Here is a 22640-nt window from a genome sequence, read left to right on the forward strand (position 1 = left end):
TGGCCCCTGGTTTCACCCTCTAGAGGTCTAATTTGTATCCAAAATTTCTTTCCGCGTGAGAAGATGTTTGGCAATATTATTTTGATGCACTCATTTTCTTGCGAAATTTTATTTTTAATTTATTCGACCAATTTTATTATCTACTTATTTCGGTTCGGTTGCGCGTGGAGAAACCGGCTATGTTAGAACTACCCAGGGATTGAAAAGTTTAGTCAACCAGTTTTCATTTATAAAAGGCCAAAACTAACTGGAGTTACACGCCCGCGTATTTGTTAACGTCCAGTTAAACCAGTTTTTGAATAATTTTTGGAGGGATCTGAAAGCACTTTGGAATAGTACGCGTTGTACGGCAGATGCGAATCGCGGGACTGTCAGTGTGTACGACCACTATTGAGAAACACGATCGGGTTCTTAATTTATATTTTCATTCAAATGTCTGAGGTAGAATGGAATTTATATTTTGTATCGAATGCCCACTTTCATTTCAACGAAGAGACTTATTTTTTCGTTATTTCAGCTGGTGAATGGGGAAAAATTGTCTATTATCGGGCCATGAATGCAGATGTGAGGGGTCAATCACATAAAGAAAAAATTAATTTTCAAAAAAACCCAGTTCACTCAACTAAAAAATCGCCGGAAAATAATTCCCCGGATTGCATGAGCAGTTTCGTAATTTTTACCAAATATTTCCCTCTGTGTTGGGTGATGAATACAGATGTGGGTAGTCAGCCATTAACAATCAATTACAGCACCTCATTAGTTGAGTATCAGCCGGCGCATGGGATGACATTTACGAAGGTGAGGGGCTTGAAAATCTCACCCCGAAGGCGAAATCTGAATATCCCCTTCTTCGTTCGAACAACGCTGACCAGTGGTCAGTATTTCGCGGGGTTAATTTCATTCTCCTGAGGTGTAACTGGGGGTAAAGGGCCTTATTAAATGTCCCTCGCTGGGCTGGTACATCGGGACCCCGTGCAGCATTCTTATTCCATGCATCATTGGGTGGTCTTTCCCTTTGTTAAATTTGGTAATTCATTTTTTTCACCGCTTTTGGATAAAGTGCAGTGAACCGCAAATTCAAACAAGAGAGAACAATCTGTTTTTTGTTGTCGGATTGATTGAATTTTATAATTCAAAAGTCGATAACTTTAATGTTTTGAATATTTCGTGATTAATTCTGGGCACATATTTTTGAAAGTTTATCAATAGACGCAAAATTCAAATTAGAATTTAATCTTTCGGCTGTCATTCTCTCGTGAAAATAAAATACTAAGAAAAATGTTAAACTTCAAACTGTCACCAAAATTAATAATTGTTTTAATAAAAAAAATGTTATACGATTATCATCCCCTCCCGATCTCATCGAAAAGTGAAAGTCGAAGAGAGCGAATGCCGGGGAAACTTTTGTGCAGGTCAAGCCTGCTGAAAGGACTAACTTGACCCAGAAACAGGTTTCCCTTCTTACATCCTCCACCCTTGATACATCTTACCGCTTCATGTAAAAAACTAAAAATAAACCCGGTGCGGAATATGTACTGACCTTTAGCGGACAGTCCGCATCTTTACCGTGCAGTGAACTGGTTTCCTTTCCCACAATATTCCCGATGGGCACTTACCACCGGTCACTCTTTAGGGTTGACGCACCGGAGAGGGGGAGAATCGCCTACTTTCTTTTTTTTTCCGAATAGAACTTGATTCTCGGGGACTGACCACTCTGTCCTGAGTTTAGTCCGTGATTTTACACTGCACCGAGTGGTCACCATCATCCGCTACAACAAACAATATTTTTGACGAATTAAGGTACATTCATTGCAATCACATTAATCCGTCATTTGCTAAAATTATAATTTTGTCAATGTAGTCGTCGGGGGCTGAAAACATATGTGATTTTATTAGTCGATGAAAATGTGCGGAATTATTCATTTTTGAAAAAGTTTTTCTCGCTCGGTATATTGTGTGTTGGGGCGCAACGAGGGCGGAGTCCCAGAGTAAAGTGAGCGGCCATGCTGCCACCCCCGTCTTACCAAGAGACTCTTCCAAGCCCCTAGTTAAGCGTGTGTATGAGTGTGAGTTAAAATAAGGGATGAAAAAGCGCCGAGAGAGGGAAATGGTGGGAGTTCTCGCAGTCCTTAATTCTCCGCCTCCTTGATACACATTTTCGTTGAGCAAATGGTTTATCTCTCCTTACGATAATTTCAATTTTAATTTTTCTTTCAACCTATTATCGCTCTCCTCAGACAATCAGAATTATTCGAAATTATTTTGATTCCCTTTATGAACAAAAATGAATTTTTCCTATTAAAAAAAATATCACGGCATTTGCAATTTACACTGGAATTCATTTCGCAAGAGAATAATACATTTTTTTGAGAATTCCTCTACCTACATTTCAAGTATTCTGTTTTTCATCAAGACGTATCCTTTTGCCTCGAAATAGGAGCCCCTGCTGGAGTGAATGCTCCTCAATTTCCTTTGAGCCGTTTGCATTCGCAGCGAAAGGACTTGAATTCTCTTGTCTCCCTTTCTCAAGTCCTAGAAGTCGTTTTCAACCTCCTAGGCACCCACCCTCTATTCTATCCTACCTCGGTCTTATTCTGTAATTTCGTTTACAAATGAAAGGGCCGCGAGCTATTTCAAATAACCCACACATTCCTCACTTTCTCGCCCATTGCATCTCCTTTGTTTTCTCTCGAGTTCAACTATATCAGAAATGACGTGACAGTTCAAAAAATGACGTGACATTTTTCGAAATGATAAACTTTTTCCTTTTCCCCCTTCCTACTATGGATTACATAGCTAACTCCTCCGTTTGACGAATCTTAAATCAGCGTCTTTAATTTTAAATAATTCTCAAGAACGCAAGGGGTCCTCCAGCAAATGGAAATAATTTATCCCTTCGTACGAGCACTTCAAAGTGCATAAACAATGGCCGGAAAATCCGCATAGAGCGGGCAAAATTCCTAGACAATCCACTCCAACTATTTTCGAACGAATGGGTTATTTTAATTTGCCGGCGAATGCTTGGCCAACCGCCAACCGTCCACAGAGATTTCTTAATACCCAGACCACAAATGGCCCGCTCGTTTCAACCACTTCTACCCCAGCCTCTGGAAAAAGCCGTACTCCTCATCTCCATTCACTGTATCTCCTTCCCCATTCGCTTTCTCATTTTCCAGTGCCTCTCGATTATATACACAAAAGTATATAGTACTCATTCCACAATTTCTCCCTTGGCCACCGTCATCCTACACCTTTTTTTACGACCCTCAAGTTGAAATGAGGCCACTTCGGAGATATCGTTCATTCACCGGAAATTCACCGCTCCCCATTTCAAATTATTCGACAGAAATTCATTGAATACTGTCAACTCATCAATTTCCCACGTTATTTGATTTTTATTCCAAAATCAATGGAGTTTTAATTTTTTTATTCACAATCTCCGGCAAACAGACCATCTTCTCCCTCTGTGAAAACAATAGCTGGAATTTCATCAGACCCCTTAACGCACAAGTCACCACCCACTAGGAGGGACGAGTTGTATTGTGAGTGTCAGGGGTTAGAACCTTTTCCTCTTTCGCCATCACACATAAGACTTCCCCAAAATACCCGGGTAGGGGAGGACGGGTTGAAATTTAAGGGTACGAAATCAGGGCCGAGTGTAGGGGTGGCGTCTCCGGGGTTATGGCCTCCACCCACAGCGGGTATCGTGCCTGTGCATTATCCTTTCGGAAAATACGTGAAATTTCCGCGAGCCCTCCAACACTTGTGATAGTAAAATCCATGGAATAACCCACCCTTCCCACACTTTCTCATTTCGCCCAAGGACTGAAGCTAGTGTCTCTCCTTTCAAACCCAAAACGAGACAACTCCCCTGTCCTCGGTATCTTTCTCTTCCTCTCTCTTACCACTTGTGCCTCTTCCTCTCTAAAACTCATATTCTCCCCCCTTCCCCTACCGAATCCTACCCCAGCATCAACCTCGTTGCTCTTCCTTGCCCAGCCTTGTCGCTAGCTTTTGTCTCCGGCATTGATTTCCGAGGCCAACTTTGCTTCTCGTCCCCGGCGTCGTTAAATTATAATCGCGAAACACCCGCGTGGAGGCTCTGAAGTTGGAGACAAAGCTTTTGCAGCCATCCACCTTTCCTACTGTTTTGCACCTTCTCCCTCTTTCTGAATCCACACGTTTGTTACCTCACTTCATCACACGACTCGAGAGTTTGTGTACCAACACTTTGGCATCGTTGTCCGTGGAGATGCTTGACTTATCCAAATTCAATAAGTCAATGAATCAATCAGACAAGCTTGAATATTTGACTGAAGCTATTAAGACTTTCTTACATATAATAACTTGAACTCTTATCAATAAAAATTTCTAAACTCCTGGGCATGGACGGAAGGGTGTGTATTTTTCAATGTTAGAGACATCGAAAGGATGACAATTGGCCTGGAGAAGGACTCTCTCAAAGAAATTAATTAGTATCTGAATAGAATAATTTTTTTCTGAATGAATGCCGACAATTCCTGACCAGCAATGATGAAGAACTCGTTCGAAATGCTTTGCACATCTACCCCTTCCAACACCAAGACCCCTAAAATTCTTCATCTTACCATAAATTTCCCTCTGAAAACCCTCCCTCATCTTCCACAATCACAATTAAACTAATAATTATTGTCGTCACTTTGCAATGACAGTTGGCAATCCAAAATCACAGCCCCCAAAGGTTTCCTTACGTTGGAGAACGATAAAGAGAGAGGACCTGCCGAGGGTTAAGCGAAATGGTGGGTGGCAAGAGACGGTGAAGGGGGTGGGGTAGAGGGCTTGTACCGAGTGCCCTGGTGGTGTTTGAGTTTGAAATTACGAAGCGAGAGAATTTATATGCCGGTGCCGCCTGTTCTTGCGCGCCACCGCTCGAGAAGTTTCATTTATTTAAGGCATCTTGTTCGGGACAGAAAAGGGAGTTGGATGAGGGGGAGAGGGGGAGGGAGGTTGGTGAAAGCCCTGGGTGCCACCCTCTTATTCCGTGTAAGAACCACACCCTGGTATGCCTTGAAATATCCCGAGCTTTTAAGTACCCCCCAACCCCGTGGTACGAAAATTTTCCAGGGTCGTTAGTTCATATTATACCAATTTTGTATTTTCGTTGTCATGTGAAGGATGAAGGTAACGCTATTAGCAAATCGAATTGAATTAATTACAGTTGTCATACCTACAGTCCTCGAGAGACTCTTCAATCTTGTCCCCGAAGTGGCTCTACAACCTGCCACCCCAAAAACTATGACTAATCGAAGTGTGACTATTGATAAGATACTTGAATCTTCCAATCACTTGGCATCACTTCTATCTAACCAACTTGCTCCACCAAAATAACGTAAAATGACAATTATTTCCTAGACAGTGGTCGGTTGGTAAACGGTCTCGAGTGCGAGGGGTGACCCCTAGCGGTGGCGTCACCTAATCTCATTCTAAAATCTAATTCCACCAACAATTTCTAAGCCGGTTCATTAAAATTCTAAGCACACCAAGGACGATAGCGCCAGTGGAGTGCGAGGAAATTGGTGAAGGAGAGAGGGAATAGAATAGGTAAAAGTGTTAGAGACAGTGTAAAAGCAAGAAACGCCTAGGGTTTGTGAAGCTGAAACAATAAGAACCGAACATTGGATTATATACATATATATTTTCGTATAAATGTGAAAGGCAGTTGAGAGCAGTCACAAACACAAATTTCATTCCCTTTCCTTTCTAGTTGACGTTGAGGAGGCAGAGTGGTAGTACCCAACACCCACCCACTGTAAGAACGCCGTAAAAGCTCACCTCCGACTCAGCGATTTCATTGGCTGAGCCGTTTTCCCAACTATACCCCCCCTCCTCCTCCTCCACCACCTCATCCTGGTGGCGTTCTCCTCTCTTTCTACCAACTCCTCTTGGTTTGCGACGAGAACGGAGAGATATCTCGCAAATAGCGAAACGGAACGAGACGTATAAGCATTCAGTGCTGCCAGTAAAGGACGTTTTCATTGAGCCGTCTTATTGTACCACCGGGTAAAGTTCCATCGCGGGATCGGTGTAGAGGGGCAAAGGGAGAATTGGAGAATAGGAAAAGAGAGGAACACTGGAGGAAGCCAACAAATATTCTACGACTGAAGCTATAACACCCGAGGGTTTGGAATGAAAAGTTTTTACTTGAGGGAGGATTGTAAGAAGGGATGAGGGTATTCAATTACAGAGGATTTTGGGGGAGAATGGAAAGAAGGAGATTATCATTTTAATTTTTATGATTTTCCTCATTTATCAAAGGGCTTCTTTCCTTTTGTCAGTGGGGACTAATTTTTGAAAAGTATCTCACGATCGTCACCAGTCCGATGCTTTCCGGAGATGAAGTCTGGTGTAATGGGGATGATGCACACTGATTGCCATGGATATTGTCATAACGTGTCTGCCTTCAGAGTTGTTAATGCCACATGACCGCTCCAAACATATGATCCTTCCACTGAGAAAGCTTTCTCTTGGTTGTGAGCTAGTTTTCGAAAGAAGCTCTCTGTCAGCAGAATTTCCATTTTTTTGCAATCCCTCCGACCGTGCTTCAACGTAATTGAAGGATTATTATTATTATTATTATTATGAATATGGCCACGACCTTAATAAAGCCCCAACTCGAAAGAGGTTTTACTCTAGTCTTGATACCAAATGCAGGTTCCAGGTTGCTTAGCGTGCACAATTACTGTAGAGTGTGTATGTGCGAGAGAGTGGATGATAAGGCGGTATTGGTAGATTGTATAGAAGAGAAAATGGGAGTGGTAGAGGGGGAGGAGGGGAGAGGCAGAGAGGGTATGGTAAGGGTGGAATGAAATTTCGTCTTGTGCAGCGGGTGGGAGCCAGGGCAAAGTGTGTGCACCATCTCCGTTCAGGCCTCGCTGCCTGGGGAATTGAGTTTCGTCCAGGATAGAAAGCGAGAGGGATGGAATGAGAGGTACCCCATAGGAGTCTCAAGCCGAGAAAGAGGGTAATGTAAGGATAGTGGAGGGTGAGAAATTGTTTGGTAGAGGGTGAGTTGGATGCAGCGAGGAAACACCGTTCAGGTAAAGGAAACGAGAGAGGACCTGTCAGAGGCCTCTGGGACAGAGGGAAGACAGTATGAGGGATGGGCTCTTGTAATATTGTTATTGTCGATAATGGCATTGCCTGTTTGATACACACGTATGTGTCTGTATCAACAATTCGATTTGACCTAATATTTGATTTATGAAAAAATTGCGTGAATCTCATTGGTCGCGGAACTCCACCAAGTGCTATCCCAGTGAATCTTTGCTTCCCTCATGATCATCCAAGAAAATCCTTAATGAACCAGGTCTGAGACCCTTGAATCCAATTCGCGGAGAGTGCTGAAGTAAATCGAATGAAGTCTCAAATTAAATACAACCCTCTCTAGTATTCCACGCGCACAGACATTTTCCGGAAAGGGTGTGCTCTACTGCACAAGAAGAACGAGTGTCTAAAGGAGTAAAGAGAATAAGGGGGGGGTTGGTGGGGATAGAGTAAGTTGAGACAGGGCCAAGAGAGCTTCCTTGTATTTAATTACCAACTCTAAGTCTCCAGAACCTGAGTCTAACGTGAAAACCGTCACTCCCTTCTGCCCTCTTTTATCCTCTTCTGCTTTCCTCCCACTGTCCGTTTTCGCTTGAGTTGTTTGTCAAAGACCAGGGGGTAAACGTAATCAATTACGATAAGCCAATATCATTATGCACTATGAATCAACTTTATTAGCCATTTTCGATTATCGCGGATGACTTCAGACGCTGATATTGTGAATTTCTCTAATATTCACTGAAGTATGAAATCGCAGCCTTGAAATCATCAAACCTCTGTTATATCTCTTTCCTAACTCATCAAACCTGACTTATTCTAGTCTGTCTCAACCTTCCCTGCTTTACTCACTCACTGACCACAAGTCAGAAGGTCAGGAGGTCTGTAAAAAATCGTGATTAATGATTTTCGACAATCGCCCACGGCTTCACTTGCCGATATTGAATGTTTCTTCTGTATTCATCGAAAGATGAAATTTGAGGTTCCGAGGAATCATGAAACTCCACTTTGCAGGGCCTCAGTACATCCACACATATATATATATACACATATATAACGGAAAAGAGACGAGCAAAACAGATAGAAGACAAAGAGAGATGCAATAGCACGGGGCAAAGAAGGCTTCGCCCCTTTCATCCTTTAAATCCCACCCCCCACTTGTATTTGCCCAGCATAGCCAGGGCTCTTTCCGCCCCTAGTTTCCTTTTCCATAGAGTACACATAGACCAGACCTTTTCCCTACCCCTTCGGCTTTTCGCGAGAATCTTCCCTCCCGTTTTACCAACCACCCACCCAACACCATCACTAACTCCCCCTTCACCAGCCCCCCCTCCGCCCCCTGCTGGCCCCTTAACTGCGCCCCTAGGGGTTGCGTTCGCGCAAATATCGCCTTTCATATTCCTTCGAAGGAGCAGAAAATCGTTACGGTACCTTTTGCGCGCGCGCTTACCACCAGGATACCGTACTGATATTTCTTTCCTCCTCTTATTCATTGACTCGCGTAATAATTTTGTCCTCTTTCGGCCTTAGATACTGCTCGAGGATAAGAGAGAAAAGGAATGGTGAGTTGGGGGGGTGGGGTTTTGGGTGCTACCGCGAGATGAGGGTGTAAGTAAGTAAAGTCTCTGAGCTCCCCCTTCCTACGGGCTCTCTCGCGCGTTCGACGCGCAGTTTCAACGCCGCACCCCGTGGTTTCTCAAGGGGTTGGAAGAGTGGAAGGGGGACGAGAGGTGACTCTTCTGCCGTCGCATTTTCCGTGGATTTTCTGGAGGGCGAGGGAGAGGGGTGGATGGAGACAAGCTATGGAAAGCCCAGGCAAACTCGAGTCTACACTCCTCGCCATCTCATGGCCACTAAGCACGGTCAAAGATGGCGGAAAACTCCAGAATTCGAGGAGTTTTTGATAAGAAAAACTTGGAAGAAATTCACCATTTATTTTTAAAAGATAAATCATCGTCAGGAATTTTTTTTTCTGCCAATCGCTATCTGTCGTAAACCATATCATCCTCATTAACTGCAGTAGTTTATCCGTGATAAGTCAGACCGATGTCCACGTGACATTTTTTCAGAGAAAATTCCTTCGATAGAATTTATGCAACACAAATTATTTGAAAAAATTAATCTTAGTTGTGCAAATATTCATTGACAGGAATAATAATAATTCCTCATGGCAACCTGTCGAACGACTCGGATCAACAGCCAATTGGAAAAATAACGATTGAACCCTCAGTCTACTTCAGAATATGCTGCCTCTTCCTCTCACCCAAGACGATGCCAAAAATATCTTAAAATTCCTCAATTACCTCTTCAAGATCTCCAAATTTCCCTCAAAAATCTCCCTCTTCGTAAACATCTCAACAGCCTCTAATATAAACCTCACCATTAATTTATCCCCTACTTCCCTCGACAAATGTTGATGCACGAAACATTACACCGAATAGAGACGCGCCGACGATTTTGCCCCCCCATACGTAATGAAACGCGAATGAAGAGAAATAGAAGGAGTCAAGGGCGAAAAGCGGAGCAATGCAGGAGCGGGGAAAGGGGCATCCACGAGAGGAGAGTTGAGTTAGAGTATGCAAAGGACCTAAAGCTAAAATCCGTGGGTTAGGAAAGAGGTTTGAGAGGGGCAGGGGCTGGTAGTTGGTGAGCGAAGGAAATTTCTAGAAACTTCAGGCTTAGCAATTAACGTCAGAAATTAACGACGCCCGCTTGCCTGGGCCGGAGCGAGGCCTCCAAAAGCGCTAGAGAAATTAGTCTCGGAAATTCTCGTAAAATCCGCGCTACCGGCGCGAGAACCCAACTTCATACATACCCTTACACCTTTCCCCTCAAACAACCATTCGGTCCATGCATATCCTCATCCACCCACCGCTCCTCATCATTGGCTTCCACCTAACGGTAACTTTCCCGGAAATTTTCATTAAACTCGACAGTAATTACGAATACGATTAATCAGTGGTGAATTATGACTGTCCTCAGTGAAAAATAATAATCCCTCGTCGTGACAAATATTCATCCAACCAACGAATCAATGGACAATCCCATCATTGACCTTCACCACTTGTTTACTCATTTTACCCCAACATTTTCCCTCCACCAAGTTTTACTCGATTTTGTCAATTCAGTACACACTGGTAATCACAAGACAATTGAACCAACAAACCAATTCTGAGTATCTTTTGAATCCCCCGAGACGGGCAAGGACCATAAGGGAGTAAGGAGGAGTTTCCTTTGCCAGGGACAAGAGTCCTTTTCGTATTGTCGTATGTCCCGCGCGGCAAATTTATCAGTAGCCAAACGACATATCCGTTTTCCCAAGTAATCTCGCGTAGCTTCGGGCGATTCTGAAACAATTCTATACATTCGTATACGAGGAGACGATGCAACAGGGAGGGGGGGGGGAGAGGAAGGGCTGGGTTGGTAGTGAGAAAGAGAGTAAGAGCAGTAGCCGAGGATGGGCCATGAGGATGGAATATATACACACAGTTGGGCGAAACAGACAATACACCATCTAGCTTGGTTGGTGGGTGGCTTATCTAAGAGTCCGTGGCTGTAGCCCCGGGGGTGCAGTAATAACCGGCTGAGGGGTGGGTACAAGAGAGAGAGGGGGGTGGGCGATATCGGAGCTAAGAAATGATAACGGCACTCTCTCGCAAACCCAGCAACCATTTTCGAGTTATATTGCCTTGGGCAACACCCGCACTCACCCTCATCCCCCGCCCCCCCCCTACCCCCCAGTACCACTCACCCATGTTCAGATTTTCTCCTTCTCGCAATGTTCCTCACTCCCTTATTCAACCTGAAGGATAAATTTATTCTCGCGTATTGCAGAGGGCACAATGCTCTGTAATGAATCTAAGATGATTCGAAATGAGTTTATGCTGGTTCATTAAAATTCAATGAAAAATTTGTGTGCACCCCAATTACACGTGACTTCATCGAGGTAATTCGAGTAATTGCCGTTAATTCATTTACCAAGGAACTAACGACGGCATTAATGAAATCTCATTAAATCCAATTGCGATGATTTGAATTGATCGGGCTGATTTAGTGAACCGCAAGAAAAGTCGTGGGAAAATTATGATGATTGGCACCTAATAGGGGATGAAATCTGACGAATTTCCATAGGCTGATGGTTAAATTGTGGGGTTGAATGGGAAATTTTTGAGTCTTGACAAATTACGCCTCGATAGTGCAGCGGCGGAATTTTTATCCGGGAAAAGAGCGGCAAAATGTTGACTAGGAAAAATGACCGGTAGTGGCACTAGAATTTTTATGAGAAATTTCACTCCGTACGGACACCAGAGGTGATCCTTTGTGTTGGATAATTTATACTGGTAAAAAGTCAGCCTCATTTTCACACCCTCTTGACCATCTGGTTGAGCGTTTTATTTTCACTTAACTGGCCTCACAAAGACACTCAACGTTGACCCTTTTATTACGTGAAAAAGGCCGACATTATCTGTCTTGAACGAGTTCAATATTTCTTCTCATTTTCGGGGATTAAAAACTCTCGGGTATGGCAAATTACAAGGACACACTGTTGATATCAAATTTTTTTACAACCTACCTAAAAGACTGAAGTATATTCTCCGTAAAGAGGTAAAATTAAAATGAGATTCACTGGGATCTGGGTTGGGGGTATATTTAGCACAAAAAGCCTCTAATTTCCAACAAGGGTGTAAAAAGCAGAGACTACCCAAAGGTGTATGTGTGTTTCAACATACCCCGGGTATAAAATGACGTAGACGCTGCTTGTTGGGTCCATAAAACACCGCTTAGCCACTTTTTTTACCTTTTCCAGTATAAACGAGGGTGGTTTTAACCCCGTTAAGCTGTTTTCCTCCTTTTTTTTTCTTTTCACCGGTCTCTCGCTCCTTGCGTGCAACCATTCATTCACCCTTCAACGTTTCAGTAATGAATTAAAAAGAGGGAGTAGGAGAGGCGAATAATTGACTCAACTCTACCCAAACAGAGACGATAAAAAAAAATAATGGGGCACCATCAGAAACTTTCGGAAATTTCCAAATTTCAATTGAACAGAAAAACCGATGCAATAGGTTACCGCTCGATAAAACGGAAATACAAAAAAAATTGAAGGAAATAATTTGCAATCATTTGCGTGAGAGACCAACTCATCATCGGGCCGTTGGGCCCATCCACCAATCGCAGTCCGGCTAATCAACTGATGATGAGATATCATGAAACTCCCCAGAAAGACAATATCAACGAATAAGATTAATGACAAAACGTATTAGTAGCAAAGTTTCGCATCCCTTTTCCAGCCGGCACTAATCCACGTGCATTAAAAGTTAAGCGGGCTTGGCGGAAGCCAACGCGCCAAACGCCCTTGTGTCCCGACATTAGATTTTCCCCTGAGTTTCCACGTGTGTAGGTAGACAGTGTAATGATAGTAGAGAGGACACACTGAGTTTAGGCCAACACCAGATCTGCGTTTCAACCGGAAACAACGTTACCATCCAGCTAACTCTTCAACATGCAGCACTATACCTTCCACGAATCCACCTGATGCCCAAGCCTTCCCTCTTAGTTGTATTTCACATCGGTCATATTCACCGTTCCTGGCAATGCTAACTTGAATACAACCACTCAACTTTGGCTCTTCGTATGCTACTTTACCGCAACACTGACCACTCACTTTTCCACAATAGCCACAAGGAGTCAAAGAATTAATGGGCTTAGGTCCATTTTCCACCGCTGGACAAACATACAACACTGTCAATATTAAAGTAACATTTGTACGGGTAAATTCAACGTTGGAAAATTCCTCGGAAAATTTTTACTTTCGTCAATAATTATTTTTAAAATGGTCTGCTGATTTTTGACTGAAAAATGGCGATATCGATCTCGCTGACTGTTTAACATTATTTCTCGTCATTAATAATTCGTTTCTGTTCCCAACCGGATAAACCCAACCTCCGTTTATCGCAGCTTCGCTTTTAAAACCACAACCCCTTGTAACCACCCTCGCAGCCGCAAAAAGCTGTGAAAAGAAAACCGCAGATTACTTTCCTCCTTTTTCCGTAACAACCCTCGAATAATGTGATCACATTTTTCACCGGTAAATTCATCATCTGATGGTTTAATTTTATCACTCACAAGGAGAAAGAAAAAACTGAAAAATTGTTGAAATAATTTCAAGTCCAACAGTGGTGGATGTCTCGGGGGAGGTGTCAGAAATTTTCCACCCTCGTCAAAACCATTCCCGGGAATGAAAGGGGAATACCAAAGGGAAATGGGAGAAGGAGATGAGTCTTCGAAAGCCTCATACTCACGAGATGATTCCAGAGTTGAAAAAAAAAAACCCGGGGACCACTGTATCCTTGATAGGATCAACGGATCGCGTGGAGCCGTCAGATATAAAAATGAAAACTTTGTGGTTTTAGCTCTCAAAAATTTGCAGAGCCGCTTGAAAATTCTAATGAATTTTTTGCAGAAATCCTCAGAAAAATTCCTAAAGATCCTGAGAAATTAACCCTAAATACCATTGACTTTTTCACAACCCAAGGATCCATAAAAAATCACCCTCCCCATATCCTTCATCAAAAATAGATTATTCTCTCCCTCAGGACAACAAAGAGAAGATGAGCTAATCGTTTCAAAACAAGTCATTAAAATTCCTCAATTGCCCGAATTGGAAAACAAAATCCCCCGGATGGGGTGTCACACGGACTTTTCCACCAAACGACCTCCTAGATGTGTCCACGTCAAAACCAAAGTGTCTGAGTGTTGAACGATAGAAAGAGAATAAGAGAGGGAGTGGATGCTACAAGGATTTTGACTTCGGAGACAGACATTCGACATTAAATAAGGGAAGGAAGAAGGCTTTGAATAATGACTCGTAGGTTATACGTTAGTGGCATGCCCAGGATGCCGCCATCTTGCCTTCGCCTCACTACTTATAATTATTGATGTGGCCCGAACTTTATGTAAACTCGAAACTCGTCTCCCTGGCACCGTCTCTTCACTTCCCTACCACCCCAACCGTCCCACCTTACTCTTTCCCATCCTCAATCTCTCTCTCATCCACCCACCCATTTCCCCCCTTTTTGGCGTCTCCAACGGGAGGCCGAAAAGCTCACCATCCCCCTCTACCCCACCCCAACATCCCCCGCACGACTCACCAACCACGCGGCAGGAGGAAATTGTTGGAGTTTTCAAAGTCTGACGTGCAGGATATTATGAACAGAGGGGTGGTAAGAGCGGGGGGACGAAGGAAAAGAGGAGTAGGTGGTTTGAGAGAGTACTGGTAAGGGGGTAGGGGCGAGGGTGCAGTAGAGAGAAACCCCAGGCAAAGCATAACCTCCGCGAAAACTACCCACCTCGACTCTTCTCTTCCTCACCTCCTCTTACCTCCTCGTTCTACCAGTCTCGGCCGCTTCTAACCATACCACCCCGACTCATCCCACCCTTCCGCGACCATCCACCATTCGTCTAGCTTAAACTATATTCCATCCAGATATAGTCTAGAAAATACTGTTTCACTGGGGTATTTTATAAATTAAAAAAAATAAGAATTTTCGAAATTACAGGAAGACAGTTTTTTCAACCCTTTCGAGAGACCTTTTTCTTATCTCTCTAAAGATAAGCACATTGAAAATTTTATTCTCCCGAAGATCTATCCGAAATCATCATCCGCATCATCGAAAGATCTTCGCGAGATCCTCGTAACGCTCCAAAAAATTCATCGAACGACTTTCCGCGGACAAAGTTTATTTCACACGAATTATATTTTTTAAAATATTCTTAAAAAATTACCAGCAATACAACCCTATTCTGTTCATAGACCCATTGAATTTTTCACCCCCAAAGTCTCCAAATTGACAAAATAAAACTTTTGACACTTCCCGTTACATTTTCCATTTTTAAATCCATCCGTTATATTTTTCCCTCTCAACTCAGTCCGGATGAAGTTGGTTGCAACGAAGAGTACCTCCATGTTGGATAATTTATGCGACAGGAATACAGCTGCAGTCTACGTTGGACGAGTTTATCGTAAGGGGGTAGCTTGCATAGGAACATACAGGACAAGTATGCGGCGAGTGCGCGCGCGAGGGGGGGGGGACGGTGTTATATACATATAGTTGAGTAGAAGTATAAGCTTTCCTCTCGCAAATGAGGTAATATATATACAAAAGCTAATACGGCCAAAAGTTGCCAACTTGGATGAGTCTCGTCCTCTCCGCGTGCCCCCTGTCTCCCTTCACTCCTCTTCCCTTCTCCACGAGAATCTCTTAGTCCCTGAATTCACCCCCACCCCCCCACCCCCCATACTTCAAACCATTCTCCATGGAGCGGGATTGTTTGAAATATTAAGAAGCCGAGACAAGTGAATGATAGCGAAATACCTGAAAATAGTTGACTCGTGATAATAAAAAATTTAGACATCCTGTTGTCCTCAGGAATAATCAACCAGCATTCATAAAATAATTCTTCTGTTCATAGATGGAGTGGAGGTGACTGTTGAGACATTGTCATTCTGGGATGGACGTTACGAATGGAGACATTCATGGAAGGGCTTCGGGGGATGCCTTTCTCAATTGTAGGGAGGTGCAGTAAAATTTGAAGGGACCATGGCGCGCCTGCTGGTGTTTTATCGGATACGTTAACAGCTTCGTAAATCAGGCTCGAAGACACTATTCCGGGATTTAAAGCATTTGGAGAAAGACGCCGATGGAGAATTGCCTGGCTAGTGGTATGCTGAAGAGTGGTAGTGGAGATAAGGTACCCGGGGAAACTGGAGACATTGAGGGAGAGAAAAATATTTGGAAAAGTGGGTGAAATTTTTTCAGAAATGTTCGAGAAAATCATCGCACGGAGAGTAATTTTTTGGAAATATTACGGACCATCATTTGTCAGCCAAAATAATATTCATTTAAAATTATGGAACAATTACGATTTTTTTCCCTTAACGTCCCATACAGGGGATGATATTTTACGTTAAAATTAGACCTTCAGGGGGAGGGGGATGAAATGACTGACCAAGATTAATTTTTTCACAAAAATTAGTTTCCAAGTCATTGATTATCATTTTATCCCACGTTTCCCCCTCCAGAGGTTTTATTTTTATCCAAAATTTCTTTCTGTCTACTGTTTCTCGAACGTTCTAAAGTTTTTTCTGAAAGTTTCCTGAAAAAGTGCGTAACTGTTCCGTAATTTAAAAAAAATTCTCTCAGTACGGAATATCTACCTTCAGAAACGTTTTTTGAAGAATATTTGTTAAATTAAATTGAGAATATGGAACATGAACGGAAATGATTGTTCTTCGTACGATTAGGTAACTAATGTATTATTTTTCCCTCTATTATTCGAATAATCAATATTAATGATGATCAATCAGGCTAATTTGGAACACAGTTTCTAGCTGATCAAACATATGACACAGCACATCTCAATTATTCAACCGGAGCTGGTGTATCCAAGAAGACATCGGCTTTTCCTGATTCACGGACTCTGAGTGGATGCACTCATGACTGGCAAATGTAGAGGGACTGAGGTGGGAAAGGCTACGGAGAATATAATCTACCCTGTTTGAGGAGAACTGCCACTGACTGCAAGTTAGAACCAACTCTCTGTGTACTTTGGAAACGGCGGATCCCCAGATGCCCCCCTCATTGTCACCCCTCACTTTCGCCATTCCATATGAATATCTCTAAATAAAAAAATATTTTTTTCATACTCTCAATCTCTCTAAACGAATCATTCGCATTATTCAAGACAACTCCTCCTCCCAAAATTGTTACAATTTCTACTAAAAAAACTAAGGAAATTGGCGAATAAAGGGGCGTGTGTTTATCTAGGAATTAAACTACAATCTTCACCCTATCATTGGAGGAGTAAAAATAATAAATTCTACCCTAGAGTCGACCATTTTTAGGTGGTGTCTAGTTCTGAACAGGTACCTCAGTTGAAATTGTTCAAAAGCCTTCAGAGGATAATAAATATTTGAAAATAATATGGGAGCAACCCTGAGAAATCCCAACTATACCCCAGCGATATCTCAACAACACGAAGACAATTTTTTTTCTTGTCAAAACCACAATCTCACAAGAATGAAAATCAAGTTGCAAGGTAGGTATGAGGTAAGAAGGAAGTTGCAAGTGAGGCAGAAGGGGTGGTTGGGAAAGCCTCGAAGGCGGCAGTGTCGGCTCATGAATATTCATTTCTTGCCAGTTTCTTACGGGCCACCCTTTTACCCCCCTCACAGCAAACGCAGGGGACGAGGTGAAGAAGAAGCAAACGAGGATGAGGTGGTGGTATGGTGTAGGGTGAACGGGTTAGAGGGAAGAGTGAGTATGCTCCAGGGTTGCATGGGAAAACTAGAAGGGGTAGTGGGGGAGGTTGGACTCGTCGTTGACGCTGGGGTATGAGGGAGGTAAAAGGAGGAAACGAATGTACTTTTAAGCACCCAAGAGTGGGGGGCGGTTTGGATCAATGCCGAGACCACGCCCTCTACGTCTTACATCCTACTACCCCCCCAGTGGGGGCCTTTCCTTTTGCTTTTCCACCTCTTCCACACCCTTCCTTCGGCATGAGCGTCCTGGAAGGACGTCGTGGTGGTTTCCATTATCTTTCAAAAATTTCTCAAAAATATTTCTATCTCGAGGAATTAACAACAAACTAATTAAATATTATCGGCAACATCTGCCTCCCCTTTTAACGTGTTTTTCGGATGCCTGGAATTTTTAACCCCCGTAAAAATGCCCCCGGAAGACATTCTCGTCAAAAAAACTTGACGGGAATTTTTAAAAATTAACAAAAATCCCAAGAAAATGATTGAAAAATAAATTAATAATTATTTTTCAAACGAAAATGATTTTCTTCTCACTGTCGAACCCTCATCCCTTCGATTCAGTCGACAACTCTTTGCAATTTCTCCTCATCCTCTGATGCTAGCGAATAGCGACACTTGCCTCGACGTATCATCTCGAATATCCTCACCCCTTCTCCCACCCTCTTTTCTCTTACTCACTAGTTCCTAGAAATTCATGTCTGTTATATAACTCATTCCCGTGGATAGCTATTCCTCATCTCGTCTCATCTAGGCTCTGTGAGACTTCGTCACGTCTAACGTTATACTCCTGAGCCGGTATATTCTGTCGTGCCGTCTTTACCTTCAACGTTAGAAACTACCGCCTCAGGCTGTTCTTTCCACTCATCCCCCGGTCCTCCTCCTGCCCCCTTACCTCCCCCCCAAGTTTCTGTACTGCATTCTGGCAAATTCGAGGAAAGGAAATAGCAAACTTGAAAGCCGGGTGGGTAATTATTATTCCGGGTATATTTCATAAATCTAAATATGCAGATGACTCTTTGGGAATAAAACGTCTAATGAATATTTCCAGGTGACATTTGGAGATTAAATTTGGGGGGAGAAATGCCATCAATTATTCCTCCTCTATTGAATCACAAGGACGAAAATTGTGGGTTATTAAGGAAATAATCATTTTAATTTGTAAATTCCAAAAGTTAAAAGACATTCGATGAAAATTTGTCAGATTTCGCGAGTGGGGGAATTGAATTTCCGCAGGTACATTCACTAATTGCAGGGTAATTAAAGAAAATATTTTAAAAATCTTCTCAACTTATTCTGAATTTGAAAAGTATACGAGTGTTGCATAAAATCCGAGAATTTCCCCAAATTTTATTGAACCCGGAACATTCCCCAGAATTTCCTCGAAAGTCGAGGAATTCTCTAAAATCGCGACGTATTCTTCTAGCCCCACATGAAGATGGAGAAGTTTATCATCGGAAAACTCTAGTTCCCCCGAAAATCCGAGGCCAATGACATAATTATTGTTAACCCCGAGACAATGGGGGTCAACGGACAGGCTAACGGATAGAAATCGAAACTCGGTCAATCGGTCAAGCATTAACTTACTCCAATGGTCAATGCTTCGAGTTGGTGGAAGCAGTTCCGGTTACTAAAGATCAATAACCGAAGGAGGACATCGACCCTATCATCACCAAGGATACGATACCAAGGTCGTCTATTTGCGAGGGAACACTCCGTAATCAATATATCGAGCGTATCGTGCTGTATTAATACCCCCAATGGGTTCCTTTCAATTACGAAAATAATAATTATCAGAATTGGAAATATATCGAGATATTTATATGAGTTATCATCCCATCATTAAAATTTCAATCCAAATTTCCGAACGAAATTAAAATTAATGACTACAGCGAATATCACAATCAAATTGTGAATAATTCCGTCGCTCAAGTTCCGAATTTCCTCTGAATGAATATTTTAAAAAATACCAATTCGGAGCTGAAGGTCTCTAGTCTGTCTTAAAAGACAGCATCTACTTCTCTTTTTTCTACCAAATGACTCGGGAATACGCCACCAGGTGGCAGCATCCATCGAAAATAAATTTAGTACGCGATCCCCCCACAGGAGGTCGTCCGCACAACTTGACCGGTTAATTATCAACAACAGATAATTGCACCTCCAGTGGTAACTCTGCTTTACCGTCATCCCCCTGCAGTTCAGAGTATATCACATGGATAAACAAGGGAGGGATAACATTTCCGGGAGCAAACTAAGAGCTACAATAAAAATTGAATTATTAATTGCTTTCAATTAATAAATATTCTTCAATAAATCATGTCAGGGGTGGGAGGAAATCGCCACCAATTTAATTCAGCTCAAAAATTACCATATCCTCTCGGAAAATTTTCCTCGTTCTTTCCCCCGCATGTAAAATTCAGAAATTTTTCTCTTCGTCCTAAATCACAGCAGAAAACATCCCCAAGGAAAATGCTCCCGAGATCTGAGATTACTGCCAGCATCCCAACAAAGTGCCCTTCAGTACCGAAATTAATAATCCTCCCCTCGCTCGCCAGCTGTCCTGTCCCCTCCCTCTCTCCAGAAAATTTTCCACCCCCTTCCGCCCCATTCCGAAAATCCCAGCACTCCTTGTAAAATCTAATATCTCAGGAAGCAGAAGGCCCCGAGGCCGCTCCTTCGCCCCGACAACTCATCCTCCAACTAACCCCCCGCCAACTACCCCCAACGAAAAGCCCGGGGTATAAGTGAGGTAGGGAACACGTTCGTGGAAAACAGAGAGGTAAGCGCGATATACAGCCGTAGAAGACGACAGGCCTCGCACATGAGGCGGAGAAATCGTCGAGGAAAGGTAGGAAAATCCTAGAGAAGGCGGTAGGGTAAAGTGGTGGAATGGTGGGGTAGTGGGGTGAGAGGGGTCTCTCATAGTCAACATAAACTCCCTTTTCGGTAACACACGGTGAGAAGGTGGGAAATGGGTAGAAACGAAAACGCGCCTGTTTTCTACTACCCCTCGGGGAGTTTCTCGAGGGGCGGCGTCAAGACGCTGCGCGAACCAACCCAATTTCAGTATCTACCCCTTGTACCAGCCAGCCCGCCATCCGGATTCGTCGGTTCATACCTTTCTTAGTTACTGCCGTGCCCACAGCTGGTAAAAATCAACGTAAAAGTTTTAAATATTTTCAAACCCCCCGGTTTTCCCCCTCTTTATCGTTGGAGGTAGGCGAATGGGGGGGAACGTACGTCGAGGGTGTTGGAAGGCCATTGGCCCAGGCTATGCACCGGGGTTGGCCGGTATTTTTTTTTTAACCCCTGGCAGATGCCTTTTTAGATGGTGCAATTGAAAACTTATGGAATCGATTCCTCGGAACAGATACGCTGGGAAAAAAAATTCTAAACTTGAGTAAATATATTTTTCCCTCACGTGGGGTAAATACCCCCTTCCACACACTGTGAGGAGGAATTGCCGGATGCAGAAGTAAACGTTACGAGTAAATAAAAGGGCAATTTTCAACATGAGCCGAACTTAGCAGCAATGAATAAAAATACTTTTTCGTCCTAGTACGGAAATCATATATTCCGACACGAGGGTGGAAATGAGTTTTTGACAAGTGGGTGGATCATAACGTGAACCTAAGACGAGTCTACTTCTTTTCTCATGAGGATCGAATTTTTTTTTTTGCTTTCTTATTTTATAACTTTTTGACGATTGTTCTGTCTTCCCTTAAACCCCCATCTGAAAAATTACTCCCACCAAAATTCCGGGAACAATTAGGGCACCAATTTAGGGTTATCTCAGTGAGTGGTTGCAGTCATTGACGGAGACGAGTGAGAATTGAACTGAATAGATTCCTAAAGTTTTGGATAAGCGCCACTGTCGTCTGAATTATCATTGCTGTGCACCTGAAATTACGTATTCGTGCCAATGTTAACACAGCAGTGATGGTGAGGTTCTTTCTAATGGTAATCACGGTATCCAGAGTTGGTTGTACCATGGGTAGGGATGTTCAACGGGTAAAGGTATTAGTAAGACAGAATAGTTATATATAGGTAGGAGCGAGGGTGGGAATACGAGAGAAACGTAACTGAGGTGAGACCCTTTCGTGATACATTAACGTCAATTTCCATCGCAGCATTTGAGGAAAACTTACTTCTCGAGGGCTCCTAAGTTCTAACGCGTAGCACCGCATGGTACCCTGCCATCCTTCCAGGACTGGAGGGGTAGGTGCGGGTGTCAGGGTATTTGGAAACCCGGTATGGAAGTCTCCGCAGAGACGCCATCGCTCGCATTATTAATGTTACGGGACACGTGAACGCGATAGAGGAATTGAGGTAAGTGCATGGAGAACGGGGTGGGCCGGGGGGAGGGAATGGAGTCGTTGGTGATGAGCATCTTGTGAAACGGATGGAGTATGATGAGGTGGGAAAGGGGGCCTGACGCTCTTTCGGTGAAGTTTGGTGAGGTACGACATTTGGGGAGTCTCGAGATTTGAGGAGAAGTGTACGCTGGGTTGGGTTGTCACACGGAGAGAAAAATTATTGAAAAATTACGTAATTGTTCTGTAATCTGCTATGAAAAGTGAAGACAATATTCACATGCACTTTTTCAGATGACTGAATGCTGTTTTAACTGGCAGATGAGGAAATATGAAGAAGAATATGCGGTAAAAATGACCAAACTATTTACTCTAAATATTTTTTTTTAGGAGTTTAAAAAATTACGAAGGTCTGCGGTAATTGCTACATCATAACTCGTTCCCAATGTCTTCACAACCCCCGGAAATCTCGAGTGTATCGACAGGTTTGAGAAAGGTTTCTCGATATACTTGTTTAAATTTAACCAAGCTCATTGACCAAAAAGCTCTCCTCGTCCGATTCCTCTTGAAACGCGAGGGGTCCGGAAAGGCTATCTCGTTTCGTTTTGAAATCGGACCAGACCTCTCTACATACAAACTGGCCGCGCTTACAAACCACCTCGCGCTGCCCAGTGCCAAGGGTGAGTGCAAGAGAGAGAGAGGGATGGCCAGGAAGAGGGATGAGAAGGGTGGAATGGGGGTTGACACGGACCACACGGCATCGGTGGTCAGCGGTGGCAAATTCCTGCGTGCCTGAGACTGTCGTTTACGCTTCATGATAGTTGTGTCAAATTTTTCTCTACTACCTATTTTTTAAAAATCTATTTTCTTTTCTGCAAGAAAAAAAAAATACCCGTCGCCGTTTCAATTCACCCCTTGATTAATTTATGAAG

At 43.1% G+C, this 22640-nt stretch overlaps 1 protein-coding gene and 1 long non-coding RNA gene across 2 annotated transcripts in view; one reads left to right on the forward strand and one right to left on the reverse strand.

The window, feature by feature from the left end:
• Dati (datilografo) overlaps window positions 1-22640 on the reverse strand; it is a 173906-nt gene that overhangs the window by 131523 nt on the left and 19743 nt on the right. The window contains exon 3 of the mRNA XM_064129182.1: window positions 1541-1769. The gene's annotated coding sequence lies outside the window, so the exon portion shown is untranslated. The remainder of the gene's footprint in view (window positions 1-1540; window positions 1770-22640) is intronic.
• LOC135166689 (uncharacterized) lies at window positions 1674-16780 on the forward strand. The gene is made up of 3 exons (XR_010299732.1): window positions 1674-1800; window positions 15550-16381; window positions 16462-16780. It is a non-coding gene; the product is annotated as an uncharacterized LOC135166689 (long non-coding RNA).

Source organism: Diachasmimorpha longicaudata, chromosome 10 (genome assembly GCF_034640455.1).
Source record: "Diachasmimorpha longicaudata isolate KC_UGA_2023 chromosome 10, iyDiaLong2, whole genome shotgun sequence".
Classification (NCBI taxonomy): domain Eukaryota; kingdom Metazoa; phylum Arthropoda; class Insecta; order Hymenoptera; family Braconidae; genus Diachasmimorpha; species Diachasmimorpha longicaudata.